Here is a 9,723-nt window from a genome sequence, read left to right on the forward strand (position 1 = left end):
TATATATATATATATATATATGAATTTGAATCTGTTTGTGAGTCATACATAAGGAATAGAGTGTAAAATAAAGGAGGAAGAGAGAGAGAGAGAGAATGCACAGTAATGAACAATAATTTTAAAAGAGGAGTGTAACCACTTATTCATGGAATGATCTTATATTTATGGAAAAAGAGGGTTCATTATGTAAAGTTAAATGTATGCCCCCGCTTTAGTGGGGGATGTAGCATACATGAGACTTTAATTCAGAAAACCTCTGAATTAGGCTTTTCGGTCGCCTTCGGTTGTCTTTGGAATGGTTGAACTTGAATTGATGGGTCGTACTATTCTGGATGCCGACCATTGATCCTAGGAGAAGAAGCTCACTTCGACGGAGTGAGTCTAGGCTATCGGGTAAAGGGTAAATCATCGTAAACCCTTCGACAAGAGGGACCCTTGGAGATGCTCTATTGATTTTGTTGTTGCTAGTTCTTGGCCCGGGTGAGGAATATCAGAGCCGTTTATGAGATTGCTGGCGATATTGAATTATTCCTTTGAGTTGAATTATGACAAGAGATGTGCCGATCTTTTCATTCAGTTTAGTAGGCTTCGGTATTTGGCTCGAATTTCCTTCGCTCGGCCATCCTTAACCCCAGCTTAAAGGGGGTTCCACCTAGTTATACAAGTTTTCTGATATCTCTTTAGTCTTTTGATGTTGAAACATTAGTCTTTCGCTGAGGGACCTTTGGTCTTTGCCCGTTGGCACTTGGCTTTTCATCTATATGGTCCCCTGGTCTTCCGCTTGTGTGTCTCATTAAATTGTACTCTTTTGTAGCATTTATCCATTGGATCTCCTCAAATAGTTTTATGTACATATGGGAGACAAACAGACGAAAGTAACAAAAGCTTCATGAAGATCGAGAATGTGAATTAAGTACCAAAAGCTTAATACTTTTGTAGTGAACTTATAAAACAGGAAAATAGAACATAAATCAAATTTTTTATAAATGGTCTTAGAAATAAATACAATATGTGAACTAGTAATTTTTGTGTAGCTATCAGGCATCCTAAAATTTTCTAGGAATACTTCAAACTTTATAAATTCTACTAATATTGCTCTTCGCCTACATACATTTTTGCAAGAATGCCCTCACACTCCACATTTGGAGTCTTCCTAAACTAGATCAACTATCCCCTAGACCACATGATCAATTCCAAACTTAATTCTGAGAAGTCTTCAAAGAGAACATGACCACAAAATTTTGAGAACTAAATCAACTATCCACTAGACCACATGATCAACTCCGAACTTAAATTCGGAGAAGTCTTCAAAGAGAACATGCCCACAATAGTTTGATGCCGCGTGGAAAAAATGTTCATGGTGGCCATTAATTTTAAAAACCATATAATTATTATTCCTAATAAAAAAGAAATAATGATCTATTGAGTTGGGACTTTATGAATTCGTAGTTTTTAATAATTTCACAGGCAAAAATCAGAAATTCCATGCAACTGCAAACGCATGAAACCCCAAGACATCTCCTTCATTTAGATTAAGCAAAAATGAATTCCTCGTGAAGAAAATTGTCACAGCTACCTGTGACAAATTTAGACTTCCAACTATTAAATGTCTTTTAACTTTGTGATATGATAGTTGGCCCCATAAAAGTTGTTGCATATCATAAAAAGACAAATGATTTATGTCTATGGAAAGTATTGCTTTGTGTGGGTGTGAGTTGTCTAGTTTTACATGGATGGAAGTCATCCATGCACATTTCTAGCTCCCGACATTAATTCTACTGTAAGCTGAGGGTCAGCCACTGTGCTAGGATTCGAGCAAAGCCTTTCACCATCTGTGTAGTTGGGTCCTAATTAATTAGCATACGATAGATCTCAAGCCTCATTTTTCTCATTTTCTTATATCTTCATTCTTGATACTTTTTGAGTCTCTTCCGGTTATGTTCACATCATTGATCATTGCCTCATTTTACTCATTTTTTCTTGTAGATTTGAAGGTGGATTAATTATGTCGTTGATACTTATTAAGCTTCAATTCAAAATTTCAACCGAGTTCTTTGATTTTCATGATATCAGTTTGGTTTCATATTTGTTATGTGAATTGTATATATTGGTGTTCGAGTCAATATTAAATCTTCATTCTTCACTTAGATAATCTATCATATATTATTTCTAATATATTGTCAGATCTATATTTCTTATTGTCTAAATTTGATTTTAATTATAAAGTAGAACAACATGTTTTTTTTATCATTTACATATTTCAATTATTTTTTACATAAAATCCCTAAGAAATACATGATATGATTGTTTGCAAATTATATCATGAGAGATCAAATCTACCAGGTAAAAATTTACAAAAGGAATTGTTGCGATTTGCCGTCATGACAAAAGGAATTCTTTTGAAATACTTCTCTTTTTGTTAGATTTACTTAGTTTTTTGTGATTTTTTCATAAAAATAAACCCTAACATGCATGGTTAGCTTAAATAATGAGTTGAGGCGCTTTTTAAGATATCCCCCTCCCTCCCTCACTCTTGCTTTACATCTCTCTTATTTTCTTACTCAAACCTTCCCTAAATTATTTTTATTATAAATTCTATCATATCTTCTAGCTATTTTATTTATTTTATTTTAAGAGCTGGTCTTTAAACTCTTCTTCACTCTTTTTATAACTTTTAAATGATGCAAATATTCTATATTTATAGTCTTAAGTAGAGTAACATTTCTCCTTTTTTTTATAGGGGATACATGCCTACTACTAAATGATTATAAATCATGTAGTTTCTTCTTAGGGTTTATATTTTTTGCTTATACCAAAAGTATTTCATCTTGATTACCTTCTTTTGATTAAAATTTATTGCCATACAATCAATGTGTTCCCTCTTAACCATACAAATCTCTTTAATACATTTCAGATCAAAGCTAGAAAAATAATAATACATATCACAATATTGATACATCTAAAGACAATTACATCCATTTTAATCAAAATTAATAGTTAATTTTTTCTTCAATTTAAATAGAAAGATTTCAATCCTCTATAGTTAAGACGCACTTATGATCAGTAATGGGAGTGAATTTCAAAATTGGAAACACAAATTAATACGCATATTAAATTTCAAAATTGGAAGCACAACTTAATATGCATATCCCATCAATAAAAAGAAATGCCCATGTCACTTCTATTGTGATTGCTTATTGAAGGCTTCAATGTAAAAGGCTTAGATAAGTAGAGGGAACCATACCAACATAGAAATTTTGCTAACCTATTAATTCATTACATATCTAAGCTTCCTCTTTTTTCCTTTGTCATATGCGATAAAAGAATGAGGGATCTAGCCAATGCTTCTAAATTAAGTTCAATAGCCCTCAACTAAATCATTAGCTACAAAGTTCTGATTGATTTAGTTGAGCATATGTCAAATCTTGATAATTTAATGAAGCTCTATATCCTATATGTTAGATTACATCAACCTAAAATTTTTCTTTTGACCTTTAAAAAATTTTCATGAAATTGTTCAATTACATTTGTTTTACCATTTTGTTAAATTATGAATATAAATCGTTGACTAGTTTTCAAGTCCTTAATTATCCTTCATGCTTTCCAATTATTTAGAAAAATGAAAAAAAAAATCCTGTCTAATACAATCATTTGGTTAATAAACTAGCTATAATGTGAACAACTCTGATTCATTAATTATTACCAAATTAGTGCACGCCTTTCAAGTTTGTTATAGCCAATAAATCACCTAATTAAAATCATATTTTATCTCCTCTACAAAACCATGTAGATTAAGTTCATTAACAGTTAATAAATTAACATTGAATAAGTCCTTGCTCTCGAGAATCTTGGCTCTTTAGTCATCGCCAAACAAGACCCTTATTGACATTAACATGTTAGATCAACTTGTTCATTATAAGATGTTGCTTTTAGGAGAACCCAATAAAAATATAACATTTCTAGCAAATTCTTAAGGATATTCCAAGTATAATAATCATTGCCAACTTTTGAAAACATTGACCCAAATATCATAATGACCCTTCAAAATAAAGATTATTTCACATAGTAGACCAAAATCAATAAATTATCAAAGAAGCAAGATAAGGGAAAATTGTGCTTGTGCATACCATGACAACCATGATCATAACATTGATAGTTGTAATTTTGTCAAGATCTTTATTAAGCTAATTAATGTAGGGGAATTTAATAAGTTCCTTGATGCTCCATATGAAAAAATAATGAGATTAATTGTGATAATTAAAAGAATGTGCAAAAAATCTTGACAATCAAGCAGGTTGGTTTGAATGGAATGCTTATGATCAACCGTGTTAAAGCAACTATTAGAAGAGCTAAAGCAATTAGTTGATAAATAATCATGATGGCCTTTAGCTAAATACTCAAAGCATATTGGGGTTCGCATGATACGATTTGAAGCAGTCTTAAGAACATTAATTTAAACAATACAACATAAATTATAATTAATATCATCAATAATCAAGTACAAATATGTTATAGTGAAACTATATTTAATTACTGGATTTTTAGGTGTTCCTCACTATTATGATCATATGCCTACTACGTAGAAACCTTATCCTAACAAACTTCCATCCATCGGTTTAGCATATAGAATAACTTACACCATTGGTCATGAGACATGTACACCATTAGCACAACACTAACCTTAATCTAGTAAAAATCTTCCTAGGCATTGACAGTGAATTACTATAACAATCAATAGTCTAGTGGCACAATTAATTATATAATTTCCTTAATCATCTTTACTTATAAAGAGAAAAATGCCGCATTTTATGATTGCCACATAACTCTTACACATTTATATATATCCAACACTTAAATTCATATCTTCGATAAATTATAAAAAAAATACCTAGGGTGAGTATATTTTGTTACAATTCTAATACTATAGTGTCTGCCTCATAAATAAATTTCAATTAGTGTTTAAATATTGTATAGGTAAATAAATTAAAAATTGATAGAATGTATGTGAATTCCCTACGTATAAAAATAGACAGTACTGCTATTGTTAAGAAAGGAACGTGCATGAACATTATCACCTCTTTTTGCAGCACAACACAATATTAACATGATATTACAAAACAGTCCAGATAATGTAAATTGTTTGCATGGCTAATATTGGAGTTGAATTCGAAATGAAATACCTTTCTTTGAACTTTCAACTTTCTTTTGGAGATAGAAAGGACAATTTAGAAGTAACTATTCATATTGCTTTCCCACTTGTTTGCATGCATGGCTTTGTCAACTTCAGGACGAAGCAGTACCAACCGTAGAACAAGTTTACGGATAAAGGACGGAGCTTTTCCATTTATCTGGCCAACGGCACCGCAGCTAATACATACGAATCACTGGCCATGAATTGGCCAACATTTATTCCACGTCGAACAACTTATTCCTAATTAAATTGCCTTCTGATTCCTTTTCTGAAACTTCAGACGTACGTGCAAGAAATAAACTTCGGACAGACGTGAAAGGAAGATGGAGTCAGAAAATCAATTATTAATTCGCTCGGCGCTTTAAAGCTGTGTCAGTCGACTTCCATTTTTACCGGTGATGTGCAGCAAGTATTGGATGAAGAAAATGGTTAAATATGATTGAACTGTAACTGTAGCATTGAATGGGTGAAAAGGAAGAAGATGTTGAGCGAGTGTCTGCACGCAACCGTTCGTCATGCATGATTCGTTGAGTTTGTATATATTGAATTCTGTGTCAGTTTAAGCTGATAATTGGTGTTATTTGTTTAATGTAGCAAAATCTGTTATCGTACGTTAAATGATGACAAGAGGGACTCGAATTTTTATTTATTTAGTTATTTATTTATATTGAGTAAGATTTAACGGTGGGTTTGACAGTCTGATTGACGAGAAATATTTGAGTACCTAAGACGCACACAGAGCTGTATACGTCTGGTAGCTTGTAGGAAGGGTATTGGGGGTTATATCTGTGTTATATCCCCTGTAACCTCTTTGTAATCTACCTATAACCAACTTGTAACTATTTAAGTTTCGTGCTTCTTTTTCATATATTTCTAATTTACAAGTATGTTACAGATAGACTACAAGGAGGTTACATGAGGTATAACGCAGATATAACCCTCAATACCCTCCTTGTAACCTAACTGACGTATGCAACGCTGTGCACGTTTTAAGTATGCAATATTTCTCCTTATTGACGGCCTCATTTTTATATGTTTTTACTATTTTAATCATTATATGTGTGGCTTTATTTGTTTTCAGAATATCTAATATAAATATAGGAAATGAATAGATATCCAAATGGAAAAACTTTTGAAGGCGACATGAAAGTAAACCAAATTAGGTGTAGAAAAGAGAAAAAAAAAATTGGAATTGAGCGCGGTAGGCCGGGCTTTGATGCTGAGGCGGCATGTCCAGTCGTTGTTTATGTATATACGTATCTAATATAAAAAAAAAAAAAAAAACTACACGTTACTTATTGTTGAATCCAAAAATGTATGTGAATCACACCCAAGAATTATAGCATGAGAGGAGAGTTGAAAGGGAAAAGGAGGGAGAAGTGATTTAACTATTGGAGCTATATTTTCTCGAATGAACTGTAAAAAAAGAATAGAGCTTTCATTCTACGATAAATGTTAATTTCCTCTATTTATAGAGGATTTCGTATGATATTAATACTCCGAATATGTTAAACATTTTATAAGTGATGATTCATCATCTATTCATTTTTTGGCTCAGTCATATCAGCACAGTAGGATGAGCTTGGTCGACTCAACTCAGTCGACCATCATGGTCGGTAGGGCTCAATTGGCTCAGTTTGTTCAATTGAGTTGGGTGGGGTAAAATATCTTATTTCTTTCAAGAAGTCTTTTGACCTTCACTAGATGGTTGAAGATGCTATATGGAATTGACCAATCCCTTGGATGTGCTTTGTTGTGAGATAGGCTTCTTTATTGAGTTGTTTTCCCTTGGTTAAAGACTAGGACATCCTGCTGGTGAGCTTCGATTGGCTTGACTCGCTTGGTTGGTACTGGTTAACCGTCCTCCCATCGGTTTTTTATTCGATTAGCTTGGCACGACTGACTCAATGGGACTTGCAATCTCCTTACATTGGATCTTCCTTCATCATGCTTCTTCGTTCAGGGCCGTTGGATTCCTGTGAGATCTACAATGACCCCTAAGTAATATACAATTATAAAACTAATTATGTTCTCTCATAGATAATTGGGGAGTTGCCTTGAATCAAAAAACTATTAGGCCAATCATCTAGTACTTGAATTTGTGTCATTCAGATTCTTCGCAAAATACTAGAACCTAGTTAGTCTCCCATTAAATGGGTAAAATAGTTGCCCACATGCTGATGTGGCATAGCTAATCTTCCAATGAATATGCGGGCAAGCTCAATTTTATTTATTATATATTTTTCTCCCCTGAATTTTTATTATTCAAATTTGAATTTAATAATGTAGCCCATTAAACATAATTTTTTTTTGGAAAATAAAAAATAAAAAATAAAAAATAAAAAACAAAGAATATAAAAATATAACCAAGCGTATTATTTCATCATCAGTCTTAAAAATGAGACTTGCAAGTAACATATCAATGCCAATCACCTTAAACTATGCATAACATATAGGAATGAATGAGTGTGTCTCTGTGCGTCGGTGCTGATCCTGATGAGATTTAACGATCCACAAGAAAGAAAACAGTAATGGAGGACACATTGACAGGAGATTATAAGGCATAATTTTTCAGCCTGGTGAAATTCTTTGAGTCAAGCCAGCAATGCCAAAGTAAACTGAACTATACAAGAATGGCCAGAGATAGTTGAAGGATAGAACCGCTCAACAAGAAATGAGATACAAGAGTATCTGAGTCAATCATCACAGAAGATCTCATTCTTTAACATCTCCAAACATCTCAAAGACGCCCAGAGACTCTTCATCATAAGTTAATGATCGTAGCTAAACCATATCAACCGACTGACCTATATCGACCAAATAAACTTGGCCGACTAAAATGATTTTGCCAACTCGAAGCCAAATAAACTTAATTGGTAGAGCCATAAACCAACTGGATGATAAGCTCATACATGTGAAATACCATAAATACCTCAATAGAGCCTCTCTAAAGTAAATATAAAAATTTAACTTCATGATATTGTACTCCTTTCAATAAATAGAAAAATTATTTTATGAATAAGAGAAGACCCACACAATTGATATACAATTGATGATATGATAAGCTTTAAATTACATATATTATAAAATGAGTATAATATAATTTTTTAAATACCTATCCCAACATAAATTGAGAATCTTGATCCTCCATTTTAATTTCTTTTTATTATAAAATATTTTGATATAATTATTTTTATTTCATAGATCATAAAGCCTCTCCTCTTCATCCCCACAAGTTACATCCGCACATATATGATATGTCCCTTTCTCTTAAAAATGACATTTCAATATTAATCTTTTTTTCAAATTTAATAAAATGCTTCAAGGAAAATAAGCCTTTTTATTGACTCCAATCATTTAAATTAATTATCTTTCTTCGACTTGATTAGATTTAATTAGTAGTTGGCCTCCAACCCTAACTACGGCTACCAGCTGATCTGACGATAAGTTACCGTCGCTTCGCCAAGAGCCTGCTTTCTTCCGCTCGGCTAAATATGCTTTAAGTCTGTCGGTTTCCGTTTTGATTAAGCCCTTATCATATCAAAGAAAAATACTTGATGGTCATCAAATTATAAAAGAGTAAAGTGTCAAAATAACTCCCGAATATTTATATGAGATTAAATTAAGCTTGTATCATGACTCCAATCAGGCTTTACCACGTATACATGCAGACCCATCTTAATAAAAACAATTAATTTAATACTTAGATGAGTCTGTCTGTACACATTACGGGCTCTGATTGGGACCTTGATACAAAACTGCATCTTATGTAAATAACCAAACTCTTTTGGCCTCACTTTACTCCTAACATTACTATACCTTAATTTTTAATTATATTTTATTAGTGATTGAATACTCTTTATGACTTTAAACCCAACGTAGAAATTATTCACAATGATGCGTATTCCAATGAAATTCATTAAAGATGTTAAAAGGTGCACGGCTGAGAATTGATTTGATAAATAATTTCAGATGTTATAACTAAGATTTTAAGTTTGAATTCTACATAAATTAATTTTATATATTGATTTTGATCATATGAAATTTTTATGTGTATCCAATAAAATAATAAACTTTTGTAGAATAAATGTTTTTCAATTTATTATTTCTTAATGTAAGGAAATCTACTGGTTTTTTTTTATCCCTGGATCGAGAAAATAATATGGGTGGACATCTGTATGTGCAGATTATGATTGTATATCTCGAGCGTACGAATCATCCGCACACGTACTATTTTTCCACTAGAAGGGATTGAGAGCCCATGGTTTTTTTCAACTATTGATGTGTGCTAGAAAATTTGCGGTCATAGCATAATGGATTATTGTCCTAGCATTGCATGAAAATGTATCACACACTCAGATAAAAGAACGTAACCAATGGTAACACCAGAAGTTTTTATGTGAAAAACTCATAAAGTGAAGAAACCACGAGACCTGACCCAGTTGTAAAAATCTATTATAGGTTGATGATTACAAAAACTACTTTTTTCCGCAGATGAAAAAGAGTTACAAAGTCTTCTGAATTACAATGTC

Source organism: Phalaenopsis equestris, unplaced genomic scaffold (assembly GCF_001263595.1).
Source record: "Phalaenopsis equestris unplaced genomic scaffold, ASM126359v1 Scaffold000420, whole genome shotgun sequence".
NCBI classification, from domain to species: domain Eukaryota; kingdom Viridiplantae; phylum Streptophyta; class Magnoliopsida; order Asparagales; family Orchidaceae; genus Phalaenopsis; species Phalaenopsis equestris.